We start from the raw sequence: 11,203 nt of genomic DNA on the forward strand, positions 1-11,203 counted from the left end.
ATTCTGACATGGAGTGCACTGATGCACAGCCACAGCCAGAGTACTATGCTGCTCCTTTGACTCAGACCACCACATTGCCCTCTCAGGGTACAGATCCACAATCAGACCCTGATGAGACTATGTTGCCCCGCCACGAACGCTATACCACCGACCGACACAGTGACACAGACGAAGTTGCACACGAGCTCGAAGAGGAGGTAATAGATGACCCAGTTATTGACCCCGATTGGCAGCCATTGGGGGAACAGGGTGCAGGCGGCAGTAGTTCAGAAGCGGAGGTGGAGGAGGGGCCGCAGCAGGCATCAACATCGCAACAGGTTCCATCTGCCGGGCCCGTATCTGGCCCAAAACGCGTGTCAAAGCCAAAACCTGTTGGAGCACAGCGTTGCCATCCGGTTAAAGCTCAGTCTGCAATCCCTGAAAAGGGATCCGAGTCTAGGAAGAGTGCAGTCTGGCATTTTTTTAAACAACATCCAACTGATCAGCGCAAAGTCATCTGTCAAAAATGTTCAACTAGCTTAAGCAGAGGTCAGAATCTGAAAAGTCTAAATACTAGTTGCATGCATAGACACTTAACCACCATGCATTTTCAAGCCTGGACTAACTACCAAACGTCCCTCAAGGTTGTAGCACCCTCGGCCAATGAAGCTAGTCAGCAACGCAACATCCCTTCCGTCACTGTAAGGCCACCATTTTCCGCACCACCGGCAGTATCTGTGCAGGTTTCTTTGCCAGCCAAAAGCAGTCAGGGTCAGGGAATCACCAGTTTTGTAGGAGGAAATATTGCATCTAGGGCACCGGCGGAAACAATACCGTCTCCAACCGTCTCTCAGTCTGCCATGTACACCGGCACACCCGAAAGTTCCACGATCTCCAGCTCTCCAGTCCAGCTCACCCTACATGAGACTCTGGTTAGAAAAAGGAAGTACTTATCCTCGCATCCGCGTACACAGTGTTTTAACGCCCACATAGCTAGACTAATCTCGTTAGAGATGATGCCCTACCGGTTAGTTGAAAGCGAAGCTTTCAAAGCCCTGATGGAGTACGCTGAACCACGATACGAGCTACCCAGTCGACACTTTTTTTCCAGAAAAGCCATCCCAGCCCTGCACCAGCATGTTAAACAGCGCATCGTCCATGCACTCAGGCAATCTGTGAGTACAAAGGTGCACCTGACTACAGATGCATGGACCAGTAGGCATGGCCAGGGACGTTATGTGTCCATCACGGCACACTGGGTGAATGTGGTGGATGCAGGGTCCACAGGCGACATCAATTTAGGGACAGTTGTGCCTAGCCCACGGTCTAGGAAACAGTTGGCTGTAGGCGTTCGCACCCCCTCCTCCTCGTCCTCCTGCAGAAGCTACAGCTCTTCCACAGAACGCAGTCTGCCAACCACTCCATCGGCAGATGACACTGTTGCACACCAGTTGTCCCATTATGGGCCAGCTACTGCCAAGCGTCAGCAGGCTGTATTGGCTATGAAGTGCTTGGGCGACAACAGACACACCGCGGAAGTTCTGTCCGAGTTCTTGCAACAAGAAACGCAGTCGTGGCTGGGCACAGTAGATCTTGAGGCAGGCAAGGTAGTGAGTGATAACGGAAGGAATTTCATGGCTGCCATCTCCCTTTCCCAACTGAAACACATTCCTTGCCTGGCTCACACCTTAAACCTGGTGGTGCAGTGCTTATTGAAAACTTATCCTGGGTTCTCCGACCTGCTCCTCAAAGTGCGTGCACTTTGCTCACATATCCGACGTTCGCCTGTACACGCCAGCCGTATGCAGACCTATCAGCGGTCTTTGAACCTTCCCCAGCATCGCCTAATCATAGACGTTACAACAAGGTGGAACTCAACACTGCACATGCTTCAGAGACTGTGCGAACAGAGGCGTGCTGTTATTTATTTGTGGGAGGATACACGGGCAGGCAGTAGGATGGCAGACATGGAGTTGTCAGGTGTGCAGTGGTCTAAGATACAAGACATGTGTCAAGTCCTTCAGTGTTTTGAGGAATGCACACGGCTGGTTAGTGCAGACAACGCCGTAATAAGCATGAGCATCCCCCTAATGCGTCTGCTGATGCAAAGTTTGACGCACATAAAGGAGCAGGCGTCTGCACCAGAGGAAGAGGAAAGCCTTGATGACAGTCAGCCATTGTCTGGTCAGGGCAGTGTACAGGACGAGGTAGCGGGCGAAGAGGAGGTGGAGGACGAGGAGGATGATGGGGATGAGTATATTTTTAATGCCGAACCTTTCCCGGGGGCACAGGAAATTGGTTGCGTGTCACGGCCGGGTTCTGGTTTTTTGAGGGACACAAGTGACGTAGATTTGCCTGCAACTGCCCCTCAACCAATCACAACCGGAGATTTGACAACTGGAACTTTGGCCCACATGGCGGATTATGCCTTACGTATCCTAAAAAGGGACACACGCATTACAAAAATGATGAACGATGACGATTACTGGTTGGCCTGCCTCCTTGATCCACGCTATAAAGGCAAATTGCAAAATATTATGCCACATGAGAACTTGGAACTAATATTAGCAACCAAACAATCAACTCTTGTTGACCGTTTGCTTCAGGCATTCCCAGCACACAGCGCACGTGATCGTTCTCACACGAGCTCCAGGGGGCAGCAGACTAGGAGTGTTAGGGGTGCACACATCAGAAGTGGCGTTGGACAGAGGGGTTTTCTGACCAGGTTGTGGAGTGATTTTGCTATGACCGCAGACAGGACAGGTACTGCTGCATCAATTGAAAGTGACAGGAGACAACATTTGTCCAGTATGGTTACTAACTATTTTTCATCCCTTATCGATGTTCTCCCTCAACCGTCATTCCCATTTGATTACTGGGCCTCCAAATTAGACACCTGGCCAGAATTGGCAGAATATGCATTGCAGGAGCTTGCTTGCCCGGCAGCAAGTGTCCTATCAGAAAGAGTATTCAGTGCTGCAGGTTCAATATTAACCGAAAAAAGGACTCGTCTGGCTACCCAAAATGTTGACGATCTAACATTCATTAAAATGAACCACAACTGGATTTCGAAATCTTTTGCCCCACCTTGCCCGGCCGACACCTAGCTTTCCTATGAAAGGCTCTTGCCTGTGAATTACTTTTCTAATGTCTAATTTGCTGCAGCTGATTGTACAGCATACGACATGTTTACACCTCCGTAAATGGCCAAACTCCCCACACGGGGCCGTGGTATCGCGACTTGGCGCAAGCACCCGTGAGACTGCTGTTTGTCTGAAGAGGTGGGTGTGCTCGCTTTTGGTTGACGGCATTGCTACTGGGTCCCTCATAGTACAATGTAGTGTCTCTGGCGGTGGTGGTGCGCACCCAACGTCAGACACACCGTTGTAACATGAGGGGCCCTGGGGCGGTCCCGCCGGCCTCAAGAGAGTTCCCCCCTACCCCAGCTCAAAATGTGCTCTACCACGTGCAAAATTATGTCGCACAGCTCCACCAATCTTTAGTCTATTCGCTGACATCATTCAATGTCTGGCACTGACAATACAAATTTGTAGACATCTATGATGCAACTTAAAGTAGTCTGTGTCTGTGTCCTATATTGGCACCATTAAATAGTTACTGCCAAATTACTATGTCAGAAACTCAGCAGATGAGCCCACCCCTGTACCTAAGTATGCCACCTTTTTTTTTGTTTTGGTTGTTTTGCGAGACATTAACATCTATTTATATTTTGGGAGTACTGGGACAGACACTCCTTGCACTACTCCTCCACTCACCACCAAGCTGCCCGTGTATCCATGTAACCGCTGTAAAACTGCCATGAGCCTATTGTTTGTTATTTTAGGCCTTTGAAGCCTGTCTGCGGTCCCTCCTTCCACTAGTCCTCCACTGACCAGACCACTGCTGCCCGTGTACCCCTGGAACCAATTATAAAGTGCCTACAGCCAGCCCATTTTTTTATGTTAGGCCTTTGAAGCCTGTCTGCGGTCCCTCCTTCCACTAGTCCTCCACTGACCAGACCACTGCTGCCCGTGTACCCCTGGAACCAATTATAAAGTGCCTACAGCCAGCCCATTTTTTTATGTTAGGCCTTTGAAGCCTGTCTGCGGTCCCTCCTTCCACTAGTCCTCCACTGGCCAGACCACTGCTGCCCGTGTACCCCTGGAACCAATTATAAAGTGCCTACAGCCAGCCCATTTTTTTATTTTAGGCCTTTGAAGCCTGTCTGCGGTCCCTCCTTCCACTAGTCCTCCACTGACCAGACCACTGCTGCCCGTGTACCCCTGGAACCAATTATAAAGTGCCTACAGCCAGCCCATTTTTTTATGTTAGGCCTTTGAAGCCTGTCTGCGGTCCTTACTTTAAATACTCCTCCACTCACCACCTAGCTGCCTGTGTATCCATGTAACCGATGTAAAACTGCCATGACTGCCTACTGTTTGTTATTTTAGGCCTTTGATAGCCTGTCTGCGGCCCCTACTTGCAATACTCCTCCACTGACCACAATGCTGCCTGGAGTGCCTGCCTGTGTATCCATGTAACCGATGTAAAACTGCCATGACTGCCTACTGTTTGTTATTTTAGGCCTTTGATAGCCTGTCTGCGGCCCCTACTTGCAATACTCCTCCACTGACCACAATGCTGCCTGGAGTGCCTGCCTGTGTATCCATGTAACCGATGTAAAACTGCCATGACTGCCTACTGTTTGTTATTTTAGGCCTTTGATAGCCTGTCTGCGGCCCCTACTTGCAATACTCCTCCACTGACCACAATGCTGCCTGGAGTGCCTGCCTGTGTATCCATGTAACCGATGTAAAACTGCCATGAGTGCCTACTGTTTGGTATTTTAGGCCTTTGATAGCCTGTCTGCAGCCCCTACTTGCAATACTCCTCCACTGACCACACCAATGCTGCCCGTGTACCCCTGGAACCTATTTAAAAGTTCATAGAGCCTAGTTATATATTTTATTTACTATTAATAAGGCCATGATGGACTACGCTGTACCACGCTACAAGCTAACCAGTCGACACTTCTTTTGCGAGAAAAGCCATCCCAACCCTCCACCAGCATGTAGAAGACCGCATTGTCCATGCACTCTGGCAATCTGTGAGTACAAAGGTGCACCTGACAACAGACGCATGGACCTGTAGGCATGGCCACGGAAGATTACGTGTCCATTACGGCGCAATGGGTTAATGTGGTGGATGCATGGTCCACAGGGGACAGCCTACTAAGTCTGTCTGCAGTCCCTAATTCAAATTGTCCTCCACTGTCTAAATTGGAGCTTCCACCTTCTGGCTTTCGGCCTATAGTATAAGAAATTAAACTGCATTTGGCCTTCAACTTTGGTTAGGGCCTACTAACGGCTTCTGCCCCTCCCTGGTGTTGCCCTCAACTAAATAAAGCTGAGCTTCAACCTTCCGGCTCTCATTAAGTGGTTTTAAAAAAAAAAAATGGTGGTTAGGGCCTACTAACGGCTTCTGCCCCTCCCTGGTGTTGCCCTCAACTAAATAAAGCTGAGCTTCAACCTTCTGCTCCAAATTACCATTTTAAAAAATGCAATAGGCTTTTCCGGCCTACTAAAGGTGTCTGTCTGTGTGCCCCTGCCTGGTGTTGTCCTCAACTAAATAAAGCTGAGCTTCAACCTTCTGCTCCAAATTACCATTTTAAAAAATGCAATAGGCTTTTCCGGCCTACTAAAGGTGTCTGTCTGTGTGCCCCTGCCTGGTGTTGCCCTCAACTAAATAAAGCTGAGCTTCAACCTTCCGGCTCTCATTAAGTGGTTTTTAAAAAAAAAAATGGTGGTTAGGGCCTACTAACGGCTTCTGCCCCTCCCTGGTGTTGCCCTCAACTAAATAAAGCTGAGCTTCAACCTTCTGCTCCAAATTACCATTTTAAAAAATGCAATAGGCTTTTCCGGCCTACTAAAGGTGTCTGTCTGTGTGCCCCTGCCTGGTGTTGTCCTCAACTAAATAAAGCTGAGCTTCAACCTTCTGCTCCAAATTACCATTTTAAAAAATGCAATAGGCTTTTCCGGCCTACTAAAGGTGTCTGTCTGTGTGCCCCTGCCTGGTGTTGCCCTCAACTAAATAAAGCTGAGCTTCAACCTTCCGGCTCTCATTAAGTGGTTTTTTAAAAAAAAAATGGTGGTTAGGGCCTACTAACGGCTTCTGCCCCTCCCTGGTGTTGCCCTCAACTAAATAAAGCTGAGCTTCAACCTTCTGCTCCAAATTACCATTTTAAAAAATGCAATAGGCTTTTCCGGCCTACTAAAGGTGTCTGTCTGTGTGCCCCTGCCTGGTGTTGCCCTCAACTAAATAAAGCTGAGCTTCAACCTTCCGGCTCTCATTAAGTGGTTTTTAAAAAAAAAAATGGTGGTTAGGGCCTACTAACGGCTTCTGCCCCTCCCTGGTGTTGCCCTCAACTAAATAAAGCTGAGCTTCAACCTTCTGCTCCAAATTACCATTTTAAAAAATGCAATAGGCTTTTCCGGCCTACTAAAGGTGTCTGTCTGTGTGCCCCTGCCTGGTGTTGTCCTCAACTAAATAAAGCTGAGCTTCAACCTTCTGCTCCAAATTACCATTTTAAAAAATGCAATAGGCTTTTCCGGCCTACTAAAGGTGTCTGTCTGTGTGCCCCTGCCTGGTGTTGCCCTCAACTAAATAAAGCTGAGCTTCAACCTTCCGGCTCTCATTAAGTGGTTTTTTAAAAAAAAAATGGTGGTTAGGGCCTACTAACGGCTTCTGCCCCTCCCTGGTGTTGCCCTCAACTAAATAAAGCTGAGCTTCAACCTTCTGCTCCAAATTACCATTTTAAAAAATGCAATAGGCTTTTCCGGCCTACTAAAGGTGTCTGTCTGTGTGCCCCTGCCTGGTGTTGCCCTCAACTAAATAAAGCTGAGCTTCAACCTTCCGGCTCTCATTAAGTGGTTTTTAAAAAAAAAAATGGTGGTTAGGGCCTACTAACGGCTTCTGCCCCTCCCTGGTGTTGCCCTCAACTAAATAAAGCTGAGCTTCAACCTTCTGCTCCAAATTACCATTTTAAAAAATGCAATAGGCTTTTCCGGCCTACTAAAGGTGTCTGTCTGTGTGCCCCTGCCTGGTGTTGTCCTCAACTAAATAAAGCTGAGCTTCAACCTTCTGCTCCAAATTACCATTTTAAAAAATGCAATAGGCTTTTCCGGCCTACTAAAGGTGTCTGTCTGTGTGCCCCTGCCTGGTGTTGCCCTCAACTAAATAAAGCTGAGCTTCAACCTTCTGCTCCAAATTACCATTTTAAAAAATGCAATAGGCTTTTCCGGCCTACTAAAGGTGTCTGTCTGTGTGCCCCTGCCTGGTGTTGTCCTCAACTAAATAAAGCTGAGCTTCAACCTTCTGCTCCAAATTACCATTTTAAAAAATGCAATAGGCTTTTCCGGCCTATTAAAGGTGTCTGCCCCTCCCTGGTGTTGTCCTCAACTGAATAAAGCTGAGCTTCCACATTCTGGCTTTCGCCCTATACTATCAGATATTAAACTGCATTTGGCCTACTAGTGTGGTTAGGCCCTTGAAACAGTGTCTGCTGCTCTTGGGTTTGCTACTCCACTGAACAAAGCAATGCCGCCTGTTTAGTCCTGTTACCAATTTTGAACTGCATTTAGCCTACTTTATTCTTTGGCCCTATATCTGTTTCCTCCTCATCCTGCCCATTGCCCAGCCACTGCTAAATGAGTCTGCTGGTACATTGACCTAGACCACTACATTCCCCTTGTACTCTACACAGCCAGAATCTGACCCTGCTGAAAGTAAGGTTCCCCTTCCCGCATGTTATACCACCTTACACAGGGACAAAGAGGAAGGTGCAGATGAAAGTGCAGGTTCCTTCATCAGGTGGGGGGGCATACTCGTTGGCGACGTCACTGGCACAGGGCCCCTCAGAGTACGCAAAAGTGTCGCTGCTGGTGGGAGGCGCCCCCGCCATGCAAACACACCGCCGTACTTTGAGGGGCCCTGTGCCAGTGCCAATGCGAACGAGTGGGCCCCCCCCTGCTTGCTCAGGATCACAGCACTTGCAACGTTTAAATACTTACCTTTCCCTGCAACACCGCCGTGACGTAGTCCGCATTTCCTGGGCCCACGAAAAACTTGAGCCAGCCCTACTCCCCCCACAACTTTCCCCCAATTCCCTATGCCCAACTATTATTATACAGTTAATTAAGATTGGCAAGCTTCAGAAACAAGAATGGATGTTTTTGGCATTAAAATGGGCACTGTAGGTGTTTTCCTGGCCTCCACTCACTGCCGACTATGCTTCCCCATTGACTTGCATTGGGTTTCGTGTTTCGGTCGATCCCCGACTTTTAGCGATAATCGGCCGACTGCACTCGACTCGACTCTGGACAAAATCGGGTTTCCCAAAACCCTACTCGATCTTAAAAAAATGAAAGTCGCTCAACCCTACTCTTGTCTACTGATCCTGGTTCCTGCTAGATTAAGCTAAGTCTGCTTTCTTGCTTTTTGCTATTTGTTTTTGTTTGCATTTTTGTCCAGTTTGTACATAATCTGTATCCTTACCTTGCTGGAAGCTCTAGGGAGGCTGGAGTTCTCCCCCCGGGCCGTTAGACGGTTCGGGGGTTCTTGAATTTCCAGTGTGGATTTTTGATAGGGTTTTTGTTGACCATATAAGTTATCTTACTACATTCTGCTATTAGTAAGTGGGCCTGTCTTTGCTAAACCTAGTTCATCTCTGTGTTTGTCATTTCCTCTTACCTCACCGTTATTATTTGTGGGGGGCTTGTATCCAACTTTTGGGGTCTATTCTCTGGAGGCAAGAGAGGTCTTTGTTTTCCTCTTCTAGGGGTAGTTAGTCCTCCGGCTGGCGCGAGACATCTAGCGACCAACGTAGGCATGTTCCCCGGCTACTTCTAGTGTTGGCGTTAGGAGTAGATATATGGTCAACCCAGTTACCACTGCCCTATGAGCTGGATTTTTGTACTTCGCAGACTTACTTGTTCCTCTGAGACCCTCGCCATTGGGGTCATAACACACACGTAGACCCATAAAAATCAATGCATCTGTTCAGATGTCATTGATTTTTTGCGGACCGTGTCTCCGTGTGCCAAACACGGAGACATGTCAGTGTTCGTGGGAGCGCACGTATTACACGGACCCAATAGAGTCAATGGGTCCGTGTAAAACACGGACCTCACACGGACGTTCTCCGTCTGGGGTCCGTGTGCGTGCAGGAGACAGCGCTACAGTAAGCGCTGTCCCCCCCACATGGTGCTGAAGCCGCGATTCATATGTTCCCTGCAGCAGCGTTTGCTGCAGAGAAAATATGAATAATAGTGTTTAAAATAAAGATCTATGTGTCCGCTGCCCTCCCACCCCCTGTGCGCCCCCCCCGCTGTCCTGAAAATACTCACCCGCTCCCACGTTGGCTGTCACTCCTTCCTCTCTGCCCCGCGCCTCCCACTGTATGCGGTCATGTGGGGCCGCTCATTTGCAATCATGAATAGTCGGCTCCGCCCCTATGGGAGGTGGAGCCACATATTCATGACTGTAAATGATCGGCCCCACGTGACCGCATACACTAGAAGCCGCGGCCAGACCAGGAAGCAGCGAGGGAGGCGGGTAAGTATTTTCTGAAAAGCGGGGGGGCGCACAGGGGTTGGGAGGGCGGCGGACACATAGATCTTTATTTTAAACACTGTTATTCATATTTTCTCTGCAGCAAACGCTGCTGCAGGGAACATATGAATCGCGGCTTCAGCACGATGCAGGGTACCACACGCGTGGGTACCACACGCTCCGTGTGGTACCCACTCGCCATACGGGGGGCACACGTGTGCCACACGTATGGCCTACGTGAGTTCCCAGGCACACGGACACGGATAACTCCGGTACCGATTTATTCCGGTACCGGAATTATCTGGACGTGTGGGACAGCCCTAACAAATGTCCTGCTTAAGTATTCTTTACATGTTGTGCTTTTCTTATTAATCTATTTGTAATCTTGCCTGAAGAAGGAGCCACTGTGCTCTGAAAGCTTGCAAACATATTATTTTCTGGTTAGCCAATAAAGGTATCACTCCTAGAATACTTCTGTCATCATTGGGCAGAAAAGTATTCACATCGATTTTTCTGGCTAACACGGTACCACAATACAATTTGTTATTGTACATCAAATATGTGGCTACAAATATTTTTCTGGAAGAAATGTTATTTTTTTTTTCTTTTCACGGCTCAATGTTATAAACGTCTGTGAAGCACCTAGGGGTTCAAAGTGCTCACCACACATCGAAATACATCCCTTGAGGGGTCTATTTTCCAAAATGGTGTCACTTGTGGGGGGTTTCCACTGTTTAGGCACATTAGGGGCTCTCAAATGTGATATGTCGTCCGCTAATTAATCCAGCAAATTTAACATTCAGAAAGTCAAATGGCGCTCCTTCCCTTCTGAACTCTGCCATGGGCCCAAACAGTAGTTTTCCTACACATATTGGGTATTGGTGTACTCAGGAGAAACTGAACAACAAATTTTATGGTGCTTTTTCTCCTGTTACCCTTGTAAAAATGCTAAATTTGGGGTTAAAAACATTTTTTTGTGGAAAATGTGAATTTTTTTATTTTCATGGCTCAAATTTATAACCGTCTACGAAGCACCTGGAGGATCAAAGTGCTCACCACACATCTAGATCAGTTTCCTGCGGGGTCTACTTTCCAAAATGGTGTCACTTGCGGTGGGAGGTTCCACTGTTTAAACACGTCAGGGGCTCTCCAAATGCGACATGGCGTCTGCTAATTATTTCATCCAATTTTACATTCAAAATATCAAATGGCACTCCTTCCCTTCCAAGCCCTGTCATGCACCCAAACAGTAGTTTCCCCCCACATTTGTGGTATTTGCATGCTCAGAAGAAATTGTACAACAAATAAATCAAAATTTTTGTGAAAAAAGTTAGCTATTCATTTCTTCCTTCCACATTCCATTAAATCCTGTGAAGCACCTGAAGGGTTAATAAACTTCTTGAATGTGGTTTTGTGCACCTTGAGGGGTGCAGTATTTAGAATGGTATCACTTTTGGATATTTTCTGTCATATAAAGACCTAAAAGTCATTTCAAATGTGATGTAGTCAGTAAAAAAAATTGTTTTGTAAATTTTGTTGAAAAAATGGGAAATCACTGGTCAACTTTTAACCCTTCTAGCTTCCTAACAAAAAAAAAATGTTTAAAAAATTGTGG

Source organism: Ranitomeya variabilis, chromosome 2 (genome assembly GCF_051348905.1).
Source record: "Ranitomeya variabilis isolate aRanVar5 chromosome 2, aRanVar5.hap1, whole genome shotgun sequence".
Classification (NCBI taxonomy): domain Eukaryota; kingdom Metazoa; phylum Chordata; class Amphibia; order Anura; family Dendrobatidae; genus Ranitomeya; species Ranitomeya variabilis.